The 17,517-nt window shown below is 44.6% G+C and overlaps 21 non-coding genes across 21 annotated transcripts; all 21 read right to left on the bottom strand.

Moving 5' to 3' along the window:
• Nucleotides 1–44: 44 nt before the first annotated feature.
• Nucleotides 45–117, bottom strand: trnav-aac (transfer RNA valine (anticodon AAC)). Its single transcript has one exon. It is a non-coding gene; the product is annotated as a tRNA-Val (tRNA).
• Nucleotides 118–1,231: 1,114 nt separating this feature from the next.
• Nucleotides 1,232–1,304, bottom strand: trnav-aac (transfer RNA valine (anticodon AAC)). The gene has a single exon. It is a non-coding gene; the product is annotated as a tRNA-Val (tRNA).
• Nucleotides 1,305–1,540: 236 nt separating this feature from the next.
• Nucleotides 1,541–1,613, bottom strand: trnav-uac (transfer RNA valine (anticodon UAC)). The gene has a single exon. It is a non-coding gene; the product is annotated as a tRNA-Val (tRNA).
• Nucleotides 1,614–2,217: 604 nt separating this feature from the next.
• Nucleotides 2,218–2,290, bottom strand: trnav-cac (transfer RNA valine (anticodon CAC)). Its single transcript has one exon. It is a non-coding gene; the product is annotated as a tRNA-Val (tRNA).
• A 126-nt stretch (nt 2,291–2,416) lies between these two features.
• Nucleotides 2,417–2,489, bottom strand: trnav-aac (transfer RNA valine (anticodon AAC)). The gene has a single exon. It is a non-coding gene; the product is annotated as a tRNA-Val (tRNA).
• A 236-nt stretch (nt 2,490–2,725) lies between these two features.
• On the bottom strand, nt 2,726–2,798 carry trnav-uac (transfer RNA valine (anticodon UAC)). The gene has a single exon. It is a non-coding gene; the product is annotated as a tRNA-Val (tRNA).
• Nucleotides 2,799–3,402: 604 nt separating this feature from the next.
• trnav-cac (transfer RNA valine (anticodon CAC)) lies at nt 3,403–3,475 on the bottom strand. Its single transcript has one exon. It is a non-coding gene; the product is annotated as a tRNA-Val (tRNA).
• Nucleotides 3,476–3,609: 134 nt separating this feature from the next.
• On the bottom strand, nt 3,610–3,682 carry trnav-aac (transfer RNA valine (anticodon AAC)). Its single transcript has one exon. It is a non-coding gene; the product is annotated as a tRNA-Val (tRNA).
• A 236-nt stretch (nt 3,683–3,918) lies between these two features.
• trnav-uac (transfer RNA valine (anticodon UAC)) lies at nt 3,919–3,991 on the bottom strand. Its single transcript has one exon. It is a non-coding gene; the product is annotated as a tRNA-Val (tRNA).
• An 805-nt stretch (nt 3,992–4,796) lies between these two features.
• trnav-aac (transfer RNA valine (anticodon AAC)) lies at nt 4,797–4,869 on the bottom strand. Its single transcript has one exon. It is a non-coding gene; the product is annotated as a tRNA-Val (tRNA).
• Nucleotides 4,870–5,605: 736 nt separating this feature from the next.
• trnav-uac (transfer RNA valine (anticodon UAC)) lies at nt 5,606–5,678 on the bottom strand. The gene has a single exon. It is a non-coding gene; the product is annotated as a tRNA-Val (tRNA).
• A 1,108-nt stretch (nt 5,679–6,786) lies between these two features.
• trnav-uac (transfer RNA valine (anticodon UAC)) lies at nt 6,787–6,859 on the bottom strand. Its single transcript has one exon. It is a non-coding gene; the product is annotated as a tRNA-Val (tRNA).
• An 808-nt stretch (nt 6,860–7,667) lies between these two features.
• Nucleotides 7,668–7,740, bottom strand: trnav-aac (transfer RNA valine (anticodon AAC)). Its single transcript has one exon. It is a non-coding gene; the product is annotated as a tRNA-Val (tRNA).
• Nucleotides 7,741–7,976: 236 nt separating this feature from the next.
• trnav-uac (transfer RNA valine (anticodon UAC)) lies at nt 7,977–8,049 on the bottom strand. The gene has a single exon. It is a non-coding gene; the product is annotated as a tRNA-Val (tRNA).
• Nucleotides 8,050–8,652: 603 nt separating this feature from the next.
• trnav-uac (transfer RNA valine (anticodon UAC)) lies at nt 8,653–8,725 on the bottom strand. Its single transcript has one exon. It is a non-coding gene; the product is annotated as a tRNA-Val (tRNA).
• An 815-nt stretch (nt 8,726–9,540) lies between these two features.
• Nucleotides 9,541–9,613, bottom strand: trnav-aac (transfer RNA valine (anticodon AAC)). The gene has a single exon. It is a non-coding gene; the product is annotated as a tRNA-Val (tRNA).
• Nucleotides 9,614–10,526: 913 nt separating this feature from the next.
• On the bottom strand, nt 10,527–10,599 carry trnav-cac (transfer RNA valine (anticodon CAC)). Its single transcript has one exon. It is a non-coding gene; the product is annotated as a tRNA-Val (tRNA).
• Nucleotides 10,600–14,393: 3,794 nt separating this feature from the next.
• Nucleotides 14,394–14,466, bottom strand: trnav-aac (transfer RNA valine (anticodon AAC)). The gene has a single exon. It is a non-coding gene; the product is annotated as a tRNA-Val (tRNA).
• A 236-nt stretch (nt 14,467–14,702) lies between these two features.
• Nucleotides 14,703–14,775, bottom strand: trnav-uac (transfer RNA valine (anticodon UAC)). The gene has a single exon. It is a non-coding gene; the product is annotated as a tRNA-Val (tRNA).
• Nucleotides 14,776–15,580: 805 nt separating this feature from the next.
• Nucleotides 15,581–15,653, bottom strand: trnav-aac (transfer RNA valine (anticodon AAC)). The gene has a single exon. It is a non-coding gene; the product is annotated as a tRNA-Val (tRNA).
• Nucleotides 15,654–16,567: 914 nt separating this feature from the next.
• On the bottom strand, nt 16,568–16,640 carry trnav-aac (transfer RNA valine (anticodon AAC)). The gene has a single exon. It is a non-coding gene; the product is annotated as a tRNA-Val (tRNA).
• Nucleotides 16,641–17,517: the final 877 nt, after the last annotated feature.

The raw sequence follows: 17,517 nt of genomic DNA, 5'->3' as shown, positions 1-17,517 counted from the left end.
AGTCGGCTAAAAAGGGTTCATACTTTTCATCAAAAGGAAGCGGCTGTTTCTGCTCGGTTTCGAACCGAGGACCTTTCGCGTGTTAGGCAAACGTGATGACCACTACACTACAGAAACTCCCCACTTCCACACTAGTTCTCTTTCGCCATAATCTATACAATGATGTGCCCAAAAGCAAATAGGCAATCTGTGTAAATCCCACACACAACAGGACAGAGTTCATTCGGCGTGGCAGTCTACGCCGAGTTTCCAAATAATTTCCCTTAACTTACCTCGGAATTAAGGCGTTTGCAGCTTGGACCACCTGCCTACCAGACAGCCATTTCACCACAGAAAGAAAAAAAGCCCCCACCTGTTTCCGCCCAGTTTCAAGCTGGGGACCTTTCACGTGTAAGGCGAATGTGATAACCTCTACACTACAGAAACCTGCAGTCAAGGTTGTATCTGACCTTTTCATCGCACGCTTCTTGGAGCACGAATAAAATTACAGATTGCGTTGTGCTCTTCAGTCTGCAAATAGCTTTTTTTTGAGTGGCAAACCAAGCATTTTTCCAGTTGTTTGAAGGATTGCTCTGTGACCATTACTTTTTTGCTCTTTTTTAGGTTATTTAATTTAATTGTTTTTAACATTATACGAAATATTTTGTCTTTGAGTGCACCATCCATCTGTTCATTGAAACTGCCTGGTTTAAAGTACAGAGTCTGTCGGTGTGGCAGTTACTGCTGCCTAGTGTGGCTTAATAATTGTCTTCACACCTGTGTAAAGAAAGGCCTTCGTGACGTAGAGCTGCTGCCTAACAGAGGGCCACTCTGACAAATATCTTCGTTCGTGTTCCTCAGAAGAAAGCCACGCAGGCTTAAAATGGCACGAGTGTGGGTTAGGTTTAGGTCAAACAGTGACTGCTCTTTCATTTCTGCATCAACTACACCTTTGCTGACTATATTCATGCCTCTTGGCCGCAAAGCTTCGGTAGCGTTGAGTTCCTCCTCAAAAGAATGCCAATTGAACCATTGTGAAAAAGAGATTTAGTGTTTCCGCCCAGTTTCAAACTGGGGACCTTTTGCTTGTGAGGCGAACGTGATAACCACTACACTACGGAAGCCTACCTACCTCCCTCAAACAGTCTAACATTTTTAATTGAAGGCTCTGTAAAATGTGCATAAAGGTAATGTCTTCTAAAGCCCACAGTCGGCTAAAAAGGGTTCATACTTTTCATCAAAAGGAAGCGGCTGTTTCTGCACGGTTTCGAACCGAGGACCTTTCGCGTGTTAGGCGAACGTGATGACCACTACACTACAGAAACTCCCCACTTCCACACTAGTTCTCTTTCTCCATAATCTATACAATGATGTGCCCAAAAGCAAATAGGCAATCTGTGTAAATCCCACACACAACAGGACAGAGTTCATTCGGCGTGGCAGTCTACGCCGAGTTTCCAAATAATTTCCCTTAACTTACCTCGGAATTAAGGCGTTTGCAGCTTGGACCACCTGCCTACCAGACAGCCATTTCACCACAGAAAGAAAAAAAGCCCCCACCTGTTTCCGCCCAGTTTCAAGCTGGGGACCTTTCGCGTGTAAGGCGAATGTGATAACCTCTACACTACGGAAACCTGCAGTCAAGGTTGTATCTGACCTTTTCATCGCACGCTTCTTGGAGCACGAATAAAATTACAGATTGCGTTGTGCTCTTCAGTCTGCAAATAGCTTTTTTTTGAGTGGCAAACCAAGCATTTTTCCAGTTGTTTGAAGGATTGCTCTGTGACCATTACTTTTTTGCTCTTTTTTAGGTTATTTAATTTAATTGTTTTTAACATTATACGAAATATTTTGTCTTTGAGTGCACCATCCATCTGTTCATTGAAACTGCCTGGTTTAAAGTACAGAGTCTGTCGGTGTGGCAGTTACTGCTGCCTAGTGTGGCTTAATAATTGTCTTCACACCTGTGTAAAGAAAGGCCTTCGTGACGTAGAGCTGCTGCCTAACAGAGGGCCACTCTGACAAATATCTTCTTTCGTGTTCCTCAGAAGAAAGCCACGCAGGCTTGAAATGGCACGAGTGTGGGTTAGGTTTAGGTCAAACAGTGACTGCTCTTTCATTTCTGCATCAACTGCACCTTTGCTGACTATATTCATGCCTCTTGGCCGCAAAGCTTCGGTAGCATTGAGTTCCTCCTCAACAGAATGCCAATTGAACCATTGTGAAAAAGAGATTCACTGTTCCCGCCCAGTTTCGAACTGGGGACCTTTCGCGTGTGAGGCCAACGTGATAACCACTACACTACGGAAACCTACCTACCTCTAAAACAGTCCAACATTTTTAATTGAAGTCTCTGTAAAATGTGCATAAAGGTAATGTCTTCTAAAGCCCACAGTCGGCTAAAAAGGGTTCATACTTTTCATCAAAAGGAAGCAGCTGTTTCTGCTCAGTTTCGAACCGAGGACCTTTCGCGTGTTAGGCGAACGTGATGACCACTACACTACAGAAACTCCCCACTTCCACACTAGTTCTCTTTCGCCATAATCTATACAATGATGTGCCCAAAAGCAAATAGACAATCTGTGTAAATCCCACACTCAACAGGACAGAGTTCATTCGGCGTGGCAGTCTACGCCGAGTTTCCAAATAATTTCCCTTAATTTACCTCGGAATTAAGGCGTTTGCAGCTTGGACCACCTGCCTACCAGACAGCCATTTCACCACAGAAAGAACAAAAGCCCCCACCTGTTTCCGCCCAGTTTTGAGCTGGGGACCTTTCGCGTGTAAGGCGAATGTGATAACCTCTACACTACGGAAACCTGCAGTCAAGGTTGTATCTGACCTTTTCATCGCACGCTTCTTGGAGCACGAATAAAATTACAGATTGCGTTGTGCTCTTCAGTCTGCAAATAGCTTTTTTTTGAGTGGCAAACCAAGCATTTTTCCAGTTGTTTGACGGATTGCTCTGTGACCATTACTTTTTTGCTCTTTTTTAGGTTATTTAATTTAATTGTTTTTAACATTATACGAAATATTTTGTCTTTGAGTGCACCATCCATCTGTTCATTGAAACTGCCTGGTTTAAAGTACAGAGTCTGTCGGTGTGGCAGTTACTGCTGCCTAGTGTGGCTTAATAATTGTCTTCACACCTGTGTAAAGAAAGGCCTTCGTGACGTAGAGCTGCTGCCTAACAGAGGGCCACTCTGACAAATATCTTCGTTCGTGTTCCTCAGAAGAAAGCCACGCAGGCTTGAAATGGCACGAGTGTGGGTTAGGTTTAGGTCAAACAGTGACTGCTCTTTCATTTCTGCATCAACTACACCTTTGCTGACTATATTCATGCCTCTTGGCCGCAAAGCTTCGGTAGCATTGAGTTCCTCCTCAACAGAATGCCAATTGAACCATTGTGAAAAAGAGATTCACTGTTCCCGCCCAGTTTCGAACTGGGGACCTTTCGCGTGTGAGGCCAACGTGATAACCACTACACTACGGAAACCTACCTACCTACCTACCTCTAAAACAGTCCAACATTTTTAATTGAAGTCTCTGTAAAATGTGCATAAAGGTAATGTCTTCTAAAGCCCACAGTCGGCTAAAAAGGGTTCATACTTTTCATCAAAAGGAAGCAGCTGTTTCTGCTCGGTTTCGAACCAAGGACCTTTCGCATGTTAGGCGAACATGATGACCACTACACTACAGAAACTCCCCACTTCAACACTAGTTCTCTTTCGCCATAATCTATACAATGATGTGCCCAAAAGTAAATAGGCAATCTGTGTAAATCCCACACACAACAGGACAGAGTTCATTCGGCGTGGCAGTCTACGCCGAGTTTCCAAATAATTTCCCTTAACTTACCTCGGAATTAAGGCGTTTGCAGCTTGGACCACCTGCCTACCAGACAGCCATTTCACCACAGAAAGAAAAAAAGCCCCCACCTGTTTCCGCCCAGTTTCGAGCTGGGGACCTTTCGCATGTAAGGCGAATGTGATAACCTCTACACTACGGAAACCTGCAGTCAAGGTTGTATCTGACCTTTTCATCGCACGCTTCTTGGAGCACGAATAAAATTACAGATTGCGTTGTGCTCTTCAGTCTGCAAATAGCTTTTTTTTGAGTGGCAAACCAAGCATTTTTCCAGTTGTTTGAAGGATTGCTCTGTGACCATTACTTTTTTGCTCTTTTTTAGGTTATTTAATTTAATTGTATTTAACATTATACGAAATATTTTGTCTTTGAGTGCACCATCCATCTGTTCATTGAAACTGCCTGGTTTAAAGTACAGAGTCTGTCGGTGTGGCAGTTACTGCTGCCTAGTGTGGCTTAATAATTGTCTTCACACCTGTGTAAAGAAAGGCCTTCGTGACGTAGAGCTGCTGCCTAACAGAGGGCCACTCTGACAAATATCTTCGTTCGTGTTCCTCAGAAGAAAGCCACGCAGGCTTAAAATGGCACGAGTGTGGGTTAGGTTTAGGTCAAACAGTGACTGCTCTTTCATTTCTGCATCAACTACACCTTTGCTGACTATATTCATGCCTCTTGGCCGCAAAGCTTCGGTAGCGTTGAGTTCCTCCTCAAAAGAATGCCAATTGAACCATTGTGAAAAAGAGATTCAGTGTTCCCACCCAGTTTCAAACTGGGGACCTTTTGCTTGTGAGGCGAACGTGATAACCACTACACTACGGAAGCCTACCTACCTCCCTCAAACAGTCCAACATTTTTAATTGAAGGCTCTGTAAAATGTGCATAAAGGTAATGTCTTCTAAAGCCCACAGTCGGCTAAAAAGGGTTCATACTTTTCATCAAAAGGAAGCGGCTGTTTCTGCTCGGTTTCGAACCGAGGACCTTTCGCGTGTTAGGCGAACGTGATAACCACTACACTACAGAAACTCCCCACTTACACACTAGTTCTCTTTCGCCATAATCTATACAATGATGTGCCCAAAAGCAAATAGGCAATCTGTGTAAATCCCACACACAACAGGACAGAGTTCATTCGGCGTGGCAGTCTACGCCGAGTTTCCAAATAATTTCCCTTAACTTACCTCGGAATTAAGGCGTTTGCAGCTTGGACCACCTGCCTACCAGACAGCCATTTCACCACAGAAAGAAAAAAAGCCCCCACCTGTTTCCGCCCAGGGGACCTTTCGCGTGTGAGGCGAGCGTGATAACCACTACACTACGGAAACCTACCTACCTACCTACCTCCCTCAAACAGTCCAACATTTTTAATTGAAGGCTCTGTAAAATGTGCATAAAGGTAATGTCTTCTAAAGCCCACAGTTGGCTAAAAAGGGTTCATACTTTTCATCAAAAGTAAGCAGCTGTTTCTGCTTAGTTTCGAACCGAGGACCTTTCGCGTGTTAGGCGAACGTGATGACCACTACACTACAGAAACTCCCCACTAGTTCTCTTTCGCCATAATCTATACAATGATGTGCCCAAACGCAAATAGGCAATCTGCGTAAATCCCACACACAACAGGACAGAGTTCATTCGGCGTGGCAGTCTATGCCGAGTTTCCAAATAATTTCCCTTAACTTACCTCGGAATTAAGGCGTTTGCAGCTTGGACCACCTGCCTACCAGACAGCCATTTCACCACAGAAAGAACAAAAGCCCCCACCTGTTTCCGCCCAGTTTTGAGCTGGGGACCTTTCGCGTGTAAGGCGAATGTGATAACCTCTACACTACGGAAACCTGCAGTCAAGGTTGGATCTGACCTTTTCATCGCACGCTTCTTGGAGCACGAATAAAATTACAGATTTCGTTGTGCTCTTCAGTCTGCAAATAGCTTTTTTTTTGAGTGGCAAACCAAGCATTTTTCCAATTGTCTGAAGGATTGCTCTGTGACCATTACTTTTTTGCTCTTTTTTGGGTTATTTAATTTAATTGTTTTTAACGTTATACGAAATATTTTGTCTTTGAGTGCACCATCCATCTGTTCATTGAAACTGCCTGGTTTAAAGTACAGAGTCTATCGGTGTGGCAGTTACTGCTGCCTAGTGTGGCTTAATAATTGTCTTTACACCTGTGTAAAGAAAGGCCTTCGTGACGTAGAGCTGCTGCCTAACAGAGGGCCACTCTGACAAATATCTTCGTTCGTGTTCCTCAGAAGAAAGCCACGCAGGCTTGAAATGGCACGAGTGTGGGTTAGGTTTAGGTCAAACAGTGACTGCTCTTTCATTTCTGCATCAACTACACCTTTGCTGACTATATTCATGCCTTTTGGCCGCAAAGCTTTGGTAGCGTTGAGTTCCTCCTCAACAGAATGCCAATTGAACCATTGTGAAAAAGAGATTCACTGTTCCCGCCCAGTTTCGAACTGGAGACCTTTCGCGTGTGAGGCGAACATGATAACCACTACACTACAGATACCTACCTACCTACCTCCCTCAAACAGTCCAACATTTTTAATTGAAGGCTCTGTAAAATGTGCATAAAGGTAATGTCTTCTAAAGCCCACAGTCGGCTAAAAAGGGTTCATACTTTTCATCAAAAGGAAGCAGCTGTTTCTGACCGAGGACCTTTCGCATGTTAGGCAAACGTGATGACCACTACACTACAGAAACTCCCTACTTCCACACTAGTTCTCTTTCGCCATAATCTATACAATGATGTGCCCAAACGCAAATAGGCAATCTGCGTAAATCCCACACACAACAGGACAGAGTTCATTCGGCGTGGCAGTCTACGCCGAGTTTCCAAATAATTTCCCTTAACTTACCTCGGAATTAAGGCGTTTGCAGCTTGGACCACCTGCCTACCAGACAGCCATTTCACCACAGAAAGAACAAAAGCCCCCACCTGTTTCCGCCCAGTTTCAAGCTGGGGACCTTTCGCGTGTAAGGCGAATGTGATAACCTCTACACTACGGAAACCTGCAGTCAAGGTTGGATCTGACCTTTTCATCGCACGCTTCTTGGAGCACGAATAAAATTACAGATTGCGTTGTGCTCTTCAGTCTGCAAATAGTTTTTTTTGAGTGGCAAACCAAGCATTTTTCCAGTTGTCTGAAGGATTGCTCTGTGACCATTACTTTTTTGCTCTTTTTTGGGTTATTTAATTTAATTGTTTTTAACGTTATACGAAATATTTTGTCTTTGAGTGCACCATCCATCTGTTCATTGAAACTGCCTGGTTTAAAGTACAGAGTCTATCGGTGTGGCAGTTACTGCTGCCTAGTGTGGCTTAATAATTGTCTTTACACCTGTGTAAAGAAAGGCCTTCGTGACGTAGAGCTGCTGCCTAACAGAGGGCCACTCTGACAAATATCTTCTTTCGTGTTCCTCAGATGAAAGCCACGCAGGCTTGAAATGGCACGAGTGTGGGTTAGGTTTAGGTCAAACAGTGACTGCTCTTTCATTTCTGCATCAACTACACCTTTGCTGACTATATTCATGCCTCTTGGCCGCAAAGCTTTGGTAGCGTTGAGTTCCTCCTCAACAGAATGCCAATTGAACCATTGTGAAAAAGAGATTCACTGTTCCCGCCCAGTTTCGAACTGGAGACCTTTCGCGTGTGAGGCGAACATGATAACCACTACACTACAGATACCTACCTACCTACCTCCCTCAAACAGTCCAACATTTTTAATTGACGGCTCTGTAAAATGTGCATAAAGGTAATGTCTTCTAAAGCCCACAGTCGGCTAAAAAGGGTTCATACTTTTCATCAAAAGGAAGCAGCTGTTTCTGCTCGGTTTCGAACCAAGGACCTTTCGCGTGTTAGGCGAACGTGATGACCACTACACTACAGAAACTCCCCACTTCTACACTAGTTCTTTTTCGGCGTAATCTATACAATGATGTGCCCAGACGCAAATAGGCAATCTGCATAAATCCCACACACAACAGGACAGAGTTCATTCGGCGTGGCAGTCTACGCCGAGTTTCCAAATAATTTCCCTTAACTTACCTCGGAATTAAGGCGTTTGCAGCTTGGACCACCTGCCTACCAGACAGCCATTTCACCACAGAAAGAACAAAAGCCCCCACCTGTTTCCGCCCAGTTTCGAGCTGGGGACCTTTCGCGTGTAAGGCGAATGTGATAACCTCTACACTACGGAAACCTGCAGTCAAGGTTGGATCTGACCTTTTCATCGCACGCTTCTTGGAGCACGAATAAAATTACAGATTGCGTTGTGCTCTTCAGTCTGCAAATAGTTTTTTTTGAGTGGCAAACCAAGCATTTTTCCAGTTGTCTGAAGGATTGCTCTGTGACCATTACTTTTTTGCTCTTTTTTAGGTTATTTAATTTAATTGTTTTTAACGTTATACGAAATATTTTGTCTTTGAGTGCACCATCCATCTGTTCATTGAAACTGCCTGGTTTAAAGTACAGAGTCTGTCGGTGTGGCAGTTACTGCTGCCTTGTGTGGCTTAATAATTGTCTTCACACCTGTGTAAAGAAAGGCCTTCGTGACGTAGAGCTGCTGCCTAACAGAGGGCCACTCTGACAAATATCTTCTTTCGTGTTCCTCAGAAGAAAGCCACGCAGGCTTGAAATGGGACGAGTGTGGGTTAGGTTTAGGTCAAACAGTGACTGCTCTTTCATTTCTGCATCAACTACACCTTTGCTGACTATATTCATGCCTCTTGGCCGCAAAGCTTCGGTAGCGTTGAGATCCTCCTCAACAGAAGGCCAATTGAACGATTGTGAAAAAGAGATTCACTGTTCCCGCCCAGTTTCGAACTGGGGACCTTTCGCGTGTAAGGCGAATGTGATAACCTCTACACTACGGAAACCTGCAGTCAAGGTTGGATCTGACCTTTTCATCGCACGCTTCTTGGAGCACGAATAAAATTACAGATTGCGTTGTGCTCTTCAGTCTGCAAATAGCTTTTTTTGAGTGGCAAACCAAGCATTTTTCCAGTTGTCTGAAGGATTGCTCTGTGACCATTACTTTTTTGCTCTTTTTTAGGTTATTTAATTTAATTGTTTTTAACGTTATACGAAATATTTTGTCTTTGAGTGCACCATCCATCTGTTGATTGAAACTGCCTGGTTTAAAGTACAGAGTCTGTCGGTGTGGCAGTTACTGCTGCCTAGTGTGGCTTAATAATTGTCTTCACACCTGTATAAAGAAAGGCCTTCGTGACGTAGAGCTGCTGCCTAACAGAGGGCCACTCTGACAAATATCTTCTTTTGTGTTCCTCAGAAGAAAGCCACGCAGGCTTGAAATGGCACGAGTGTGGGTTAGGTTTAGGTCAAACAGTGACTGCTCTTTCATTTCTGCATCAACTACACCTTTGCTGACTATATTCATGCCTCTTGGCCGCAAAGCTTCGGTAGCATTGAGTTCCTCCTCAACAGAATGCCAATTGAACCATTGTGAAAAAGAGATTCACTGCTCCCGCCCAGTTTCGAACTGGGGACCTTTTTGCTTGTGAGGCCAACGTGATAACCACTACACTACGGAAACCTACCTACCTACCTACCTACCTCTAAAACAGTCCAACATTTTTAATTGAAGTCTCTGTAAAATGTGCATAAAGGTAATGTCTTCTAAAGCCCACAGTCGGCTAAAAAGGTTTCATACATTTCATCAAAAGGAAGCAGCTGTTTCTGCTCGGTTTCGAACCGAGGACCTTTCGCGTGTTAGGTGAACGTGATGATCACTACACTACAGAAACTCCCCACTTCCACACTAGTTCTCTTTCGCCATAATCTATACAATGATGTGCCCAAAAGCAAATAGGCAATCTGTGTAAATCCCACACACAACAGGACAGAGTTCATTCGGCGTGGCAGTCTACGCCGATTTTCCAAATAATTTCCCTTAACTTACCTCGGAATTAAGGCTATTGCAGCTTGGACCACCTGCCTACCAGACAGCCATTTCACCACAGAAAGAAAAAAAGCCCCCACCTGTTTCCACCCAGTTTCAAGCTGGGGACCTTTCGCGTGTAAGGCAAATGTGATAACCTCTACACTACGGAAACCTGCAGTCAAGGTTGTATCTGACCTTTTCATCGCACGCTTCTTGGAGCACAAATAAAATTACAGATTGCGTTGTGCTCTTCAGTCTGCAAATAGCTTTTTTTTGAGTGGCAAACCAAGCATTTTTCCAGTTGTTTGAAGGATTGCTCTGTGACCATTACTTTTTTGCTCTTTTTTAGGTTATTTAATTTAATTGTTTTTAACATTATACGAAATATTTTGTCTTTGAGTGCACCATCCATCTGTTCATTGAAACTGCCTGGTTTAAAGTACAGAGTCTGTCGGTGTGGCAGTTACTGCTGCCTAGTGTGGCTTAATAATTGTCTTCACACCTGTGTAAAGAAAGGCCTTCGTGACGTAGAGCTGCTGCCTAACAGAGGGCCACTCTGACAAATATCTTCTTTCGTGTTCCTCAGAAGAAAGCCACGCAGGCTTGAAATGGCATGAGTGTGGGTTAGGTTTAGGTCAAACAGTGACTGCACTTTCATTTCTGCATCAACTACACCTTTGCTGACTATATTCATGCCTCTTGGCCGCAAAGCTTCGGTAGCATTGAGTTCCTCCTCAACAGAATGCCAATTGAACCATTGTGAAAAAGAGATTCACTGTTCCCGCCCAATTTCGAACTGGGGACCTTTCGCGTGTGAGGCGAACGTGATAACCACTACACTACGGAAACCTACCTACTCCCCTACTCTGAGTGGCGCCGATACAGGATGGCTGCCTCCGTGACGTGCTCTGCAGTTGTTTTTGTGTTTTTGTTAGTTTGTCCTGTCTTTAGTTATATTCCTGCAATCAGTTTCACCAGGGACGAATTGCTGGATATTCGGCAACACACATCTCCCGATATTTCACCGGTTTTCGACTATTCTGATGTTTTGCTGGACATTCTTGTCGGCGGAGCGGCTGCGCTGATCACACGCTTCAAGAGGACGCGCAGGCGGGGAAAGCGAGCGGGAGCGCTCGTGAGACTCAGAAAACGCGGATTTCGAACGCCGTTGCCTAGCATCCATCTGGCAAATCTCCGCTCTCTACCCAACAAAACGGACGAACTGCTTCTGCTCTCTCGGACAAATAAAGATTTCTCCCACTCTGCTGCTCTGTGTTTCACGGAAACTTGGCTGAATGACACCATACCGGACAGCGCGCTCCATCTGCCGGACTTTCAGCTGTTTAGAGCGGATCGCGACGCAGAATCAACGGGGAAATCGCGCGGCGGCGGGACATGCTTTTACATCAATGAACGGTGGTGTACAGATGTAACTGTGTTAAAGAAGACGTGCTGCTCAAATCTCGAAACGCTCTTCATTAACTGCAAGCCGTTCTATTCGCCGCGGGAGTTTCATTCGTTCATTCTGGTGAGTGTTTACATCCCTCCTCAAGCGCACGTGAGCTCAGCTTTACAGAAACTCGCTGAGCAGATCACAGAGACAGAACAACAACACCCAGACTCTGTTTTAATCATTCTTGGGGACTTTAATAAAGCCAATCTCTCCCGTGAACTGCCAAAATACAGACAGCATGTTACTTGTCCCACAAGAGACAGTAATATATTGGATCACTGTTACACAACAATAAAGGATGCATTTCACTCTGTTCCACGAGCAGCTTTGGGACATTCTGATCACCTTCTGGTTCATCTTATACCGACCTACAGGCAGAAACTAAAATCAGCTAAACCTGTATTAAGGACTGTAAAAAGATGGACTAATGAAGCAGAGCAGGATTTACAATCTTGTTTTGACCTCACTGATTGGAGTGTTTTTGAAGCTGCTACCACCGATCTGGACGAACTCACAGAGACCGTAACATCATATATCAGTTTCTGTGAGGATATGTGTATTCCTACCAAGACTCAACTAAATTACAACAATGACAAACCGTGGTTCACTGCAAAACTCAGACAGCTCCGTCAGGCCAAAGAAGATGCTTACGTGAAGGGGGACAATGTCTTGTATAAACAGGCTAAATACACACTGGAAAAGGAGATCAAAGTGGCAAAGAGGAATTATTCTGAAAAAATAAGGACTCAGTTCACTTCGAACGACTCCGCATCAGTGTGGAAAAGCCTAAAGAAGATCACCAATTACAAGACACCACCCCCCAGCACTGTGGAAAATCAACGACTGGCAGACGATCTGAACGAGTTTTACTGCAGGTTTGAAAGAACACCCATCACCTGCCCTGAACACCTCCCCACACAACCGTTCACACCAATAACTCCTGCAACCAACCCTGAATGCCTCTCCAAACAAACGTTCACACCATTCACAGCTCCTGCAACCAACCCTGAATGCCTCTCCACACAACCGTTCACACCATTAACAGCTCCTGCAACCCATCCTGATCACCTCTCCAATAAACCGCTCTCACCATTCACAACTCCTGCAACCAACCCTGAATGCCTCTCCAAACAACTGTTCACACCACTCACAACTCCTGCAACCCACCCTGAACACCTCTCCAATCAAGCGCTCTCACCATTCACACCTCCTGCATCCCCCCTCTCCCCCACACCTGCAATACAGATCAGCGAGGATGCGGTGCGCCAGGTCTTCAGGAAGCAGAAAAGGAAAAAAGCACCAGGCCCAGATTGTGTTACACCAGCCTGTCTGAAATCCTGTGCTGACCAGCTGGCCCCCATCTTCACAAAGATCTTCAACAGATCGCTGGAGCTGTGCGAAGTCCCTTCATGCTTCAAACGCTCCACCATCATCCCCATCCCAAAGAAATCCAAAATTACAGGACTAAATGACTACAGGCCTGTGGCTCTAACGTCTGTAGTCATGAAGTCATTTGAAAAACTGGTGCTGGCCCACCTGAAGGACATTACTGGACCCTTGCTGGATCCTCTTCAGTTTGCCTACAGAGCAAACAGGTCTGTGGACGATGCAGTAAACATCGGACTGCATTATGTTCTGCAACACCTAGACAGACCGGGGACCTATGTGAGGATCCTGTTTGTGGACTTCAGTTCTGCCTTCAACACGATCATCCCAAACCTCCTCCTGCCCAAACTAACTCAGCTCTCCGTGCCCACCTCCGTCTGTCAGTGGATCAACAGCTTCCTGACAGACAGGCAGCAGCTAGTGAGGCTGGGAAAATACACATCCAGCACCCGTACAATCAGCACCGGAGCTCCCCAGGGCTGTGTTCTCTCCCCACTGCTCTTCTCCCTGTACACTAATGACTGCACATCTAAGGACCCCTCTGTCAAGCTCCTGAAGTTTGCAGATGACACCACACTCATCGGCCTCATTCAGGACGGTGACGAGTCTGCTTACAGACAGGAGGTTAAAGAGCTGGCTGTCTGGTGCAGTCTCAACAACCTGGAGCTTAACACGCTCAAAACAGTGGAGATGATCGTGGACTTCAGGAGAAACCCCCCTGCACTCCCCCCACTCACCATCATGAACAGCACTGTGACTGCAGTGGAGTCATTCAGGTTCCTGGGCACCACTATCTCTCAGGACCTGAAGTGGGACATTCACATTGACTCCATTGTGAAAAAGGCCCAGCAGAGGTTGTACTTCCTTCGCCAGCTGAGGAAGTTTAACCTGCCACAGGAGCTGCTGAAACAGTTCTACTCCACCATCATCGAATCCATCCTCTGCACTTCAGTAACTGTCTGGTTCAGCTCAGCTTCTAAATCGGACCTCAGAAGACTACAGAGGGTAGTCCGGACTGCTGAGCGAATTATCGGTACAACCCTCCCATCTATTCAAGAACTGTACTTATCCAGAGTGAGCAAAAGGGCTGTTAAAATCACTCTGGACCCCTCACATCCAGCACACTCCCTCTTTGAACTGTTGCCATCTGGTCGACGCTACAGAGCACTGAGCACCAGAACGACCAGACACAGGAACAGTTTCTTCCCTCAGGCAATCCATCTTATGAACAGCTGATAATAACTGTGGGACACACTACACTATTTATATTTATATACACTACACTTTTTATCCAACACACATACTTAGCGTACACGTAAATCTTTTGCACATAATATACATGTACATACATGGAACACACTATACTACTTATATTTATATTTATATACACATACACTTATTTATCCAAACACACATACTTAGCGTACAGTTACAATTTTTCCACATAATATACACGTACATACATAAATGCTCTTTTTAATATACCTGCCATACATTGTCAATTTGTATATTGTCATTCCTTACCCACCTATTTGTATTTTTTTGTATTTTTTATTCCTTATTGTGTTTTTTGTTCTGTCGCTGTTATGTTGCACTGCGGAGCTCTGTCACGAAAACAAATTCCTCGTATGTGTGAACATACCTGGCAATAAAGCTCATTCTGATTCTGATTCTGATTCTACCTACCTCTAAAACAGTCCAACATTTTTAATTGAAGTCTCTGTAAAATGTGCATAAAGGTAATGTCTTCTAAAGCCCACAGTCGGCTAAAAAAGGGTTCATACTTTTCATCAAAGGAGGCAGCTGTTTCTGCTCGGTTTCGAACCAAGGACCTTTCGCGTGTTAGGCGAAAGTGATGACCACTACACTACAGAAACTCCCCACTTCCACACTAGTTCTCTTTCGCCATAATCTATACAATGATGTGCCCAAAAGCAAATAGGCAATCTGTGTAAATCCCACACACAACAGGACAGAGTTCATTCGGCGTGGCAGTCTACGCCGAGTTTCCAAATAATTTCCCTTAACTTACCTCGGAATTAAGGCGTTTGCAGCTTGGACCACCTGCCTACCAGACAGCCATTTCACCACAGAAAGAAAAAAAGCCCCCACCTGTTTCCGCCCAGTTTCGAGCTGGGGACCTTTCGCATGTAAGGCGAATGTGATAACCTCTACACTACGGAAACCTGCAGTCAAGGTTGTATCTGACCTTTTCATCGCACGCTTCTTGGAGCACGAATAAAATTACAGATTGCGTTGTGCTCTTCAGTCTGCAAATAGCTTTTTTTTGAGTGGCAAACCAAGCATTTTTCCAGTTGTTTGAAGGATTGCTCTGTGACCATTACTTTTTTGCTCTTTTTTAGGTTATTTAATTTAATTGTTTTTAACATTATACGAAATATTTTGTCTTTGAGTGCACCATCCATCTGTTCATTGAAACTGCCTGGTTTAAAGTACAGAGTCTGTCGGTGTGGCAGTTACTGCTGCCTAGTGTGGCTTAATAATTGTCTTCACACCTGTGTAAAGAAAGGCCTTCGTGACGTAGAGCTGCTGCCTAACAGAGGGCCACTCTGACAAATATCTTCATTCGTGTTCCTCAGAAGAAAGCCACGCAGGCTTAAAATGGCACGAGTGTGGGTTAGGTTTAGGTCAAACAGTGACTGCTCTTTCATTTCTGCATCAACTACACCTTTGCTGACTATATTCATGCCTCTTGGCCGCAAAGCTTCGGTAGCGTTGAGTTCCTCCTCAAAAGAATGCCAATTGAACCATTGTGAAAAAGAGATTCACTGTTCCCGCCCAGTTTCAAACTGGGGACCTTTTGTTTGTGAGGCGAACGTGATAACCACTACACTACGGAAGCCTACCTACCTCCCTCAAACAGTCCAACATTTTTAATTGAAGGCTCTGTAAAATGTGCATAAAGGTAATGTCTTCTAAAGCCCACAGTCGGCTAAAAAGGGTTCATACTTTTCATCAAAAGGAAGCAGCTGTTTCTGCTCGGTTTCGAACCGAGGACCTTTCGCGTGTTAGGCGAACGTGATGACCACTACACTACAGAAACTCCCCACTTCCACACTAGTTCTCTTTCGCCATAATCTATACAATGATGTGCCCAAAAGCAAATAGGCAATCTGTGTAAATCCCACACACAACAGGACAGAGTTCATTCGGCGTGGCAGTCTACGCCGAGTTTCCAAATAATTTCCCTTACTTTACCTCGGAATTAAGGCGTTTGCAGCTTGGACCACCTGCCTACCAGACAGCCTGGCAAACCAAGCATTTTTCCAGTTGTTTGAAGGATTGCTCTGTGACCATTACTTTTTTGCTCTTTTTTAGGTTATTTAATTTAATTGTTTTTAACATTATACGAAATATTTTGTCTTTGAGTGCACCATCCATCTGTTCATTGAAACTGCCTGGTTTAAAGTACAGAGTCTGTCGGTGTGGCAGTTACTGCTGCCTAGTGTGGCTTAATAATTGTCTTCACACCTGTGTAAAGAAAGGCCTTCGTGACGTAGAGCTGCTGCCTAACAGAGGGCCACTCTGACAAATATCTTCTTTTGTGTTCCTCAGAAGAAAGCCACGCAGGCTTGAAATGGCACGAGTGTGGGTTAGGTTTAGGTCAAACAGTGACTGCTCTTTCATTTCTGCATCAACTACACCTTTGCTGACTATATTCATGCCTCTTGGCCGCAAAGCTTCGGTAGCATTGAGTTCCTCCTCAACAGAATGCCAATTGAACCATTGTGAAAAAGAGATTCACTGCTTCCGCCCAGTTTCGAACTGGGGACCTTTTTGCTTGTGAGGCCAACGTGATAACCACTACACTACGGAAACCTACCTACCTACCTACCTACCTCTAAAACAGTCCAACATTTTTAATTGAAGTCTCTGTAAAATGTGCATAAAGGTAATGTCTTCTAAAGCCCACAGTCGGCTAAAAAGGTTTCATACATTTCATCAAAAGGAAGCAGCTGTTTCTGCTCGGTTTCGAACCGAGGACCTTTCGCGTGTTAGGCGAACGTGATGATCACTACACTACAGAAACTCCCCACTTCCACACTAGTTCTCTTTCGCCATAATCTATACAATGATGTGCCCAAAAGCAAATAGGCAATCTGTGTAAATCCCACACACAACAGGACAGAGTTCATTCGGCGTGGCAGTCTACGCCGATTTTCCAAATAATTTCCCTTAACTTACCTCGGAATTAAGGCTATTGCAGCTTGGACCACCTGCCTACCAGACAGCCATTTCACCACAGAAAGAAAAAAAGCCCCCACCTGTTTCCACCCAGTTTCGAGCTGGGGACCTTTCGCGTGTAAGGCAAATGTGATAACCTCTACACTACGGAAACCTGCAGTCAAGGTTGTATCTGACCTTTTCATCGCACGCTTCTTGGAGCACAAATAAAATTACAGATTGCGTTGTGCTCTTCAGTCTGCAAATAGCTTTTTTTTGAGTGGCAAACCAAGCATTTTTCCAGTTGTTTGAAGGATTGCTCTGTGACCATTACTTTTTTGCTCTTTTTTAGGTTATTTAATTTAATTGTTTTTAACATTATACGAAATATTTTGTCTTTGAGTGCACCATCCATCTGTTCATTGAAACTGCCTGGTTTAAAGTACAGAGTCTGTCGGTGTGGCAGTTACTGCTGCCTAGTGTGGCTTAATAATTGTCTTCACACCTGTGTAAAGAAAGGCCTTCGTGACGTAGAGCTGCTGCCTAACAGAGGGCCACTCTGACAAATATCTTCGTTCGTGTTCCTCAGAAGAAAGCCACGCAGGCTTAAAATGGCACGAGTGTGGGTTAGGTTTAGGTCAAACAGTGACTGCTCTTTCATTTCTGCATCAACTACACCTTTGCTGACTATATTCATGCCTCTTGGCCGCAAAGCTTCGGTAGCGTTGAGCTCCTCCTCAAAA

This window comes from Carassius carassius, chromosome 22 (assembly GCF_963082965.1).
Source record: "Carassius carassius chromosome 22, fCarCar2.1, whole genome shotgun sequence".
Taxonomy (NCBI): domain Eukaryota; kingdom Metazoa; phylum Chordata; class Actinopteri; order Cypriniformes; family Cyprinidae; genus Carassius; species Carassius carassius.
The sequence above is the reverse complement of the archived record's forward strand: the minus strand, read 5'-3'. Positions and strand labels throughout refer to the sequence as shown.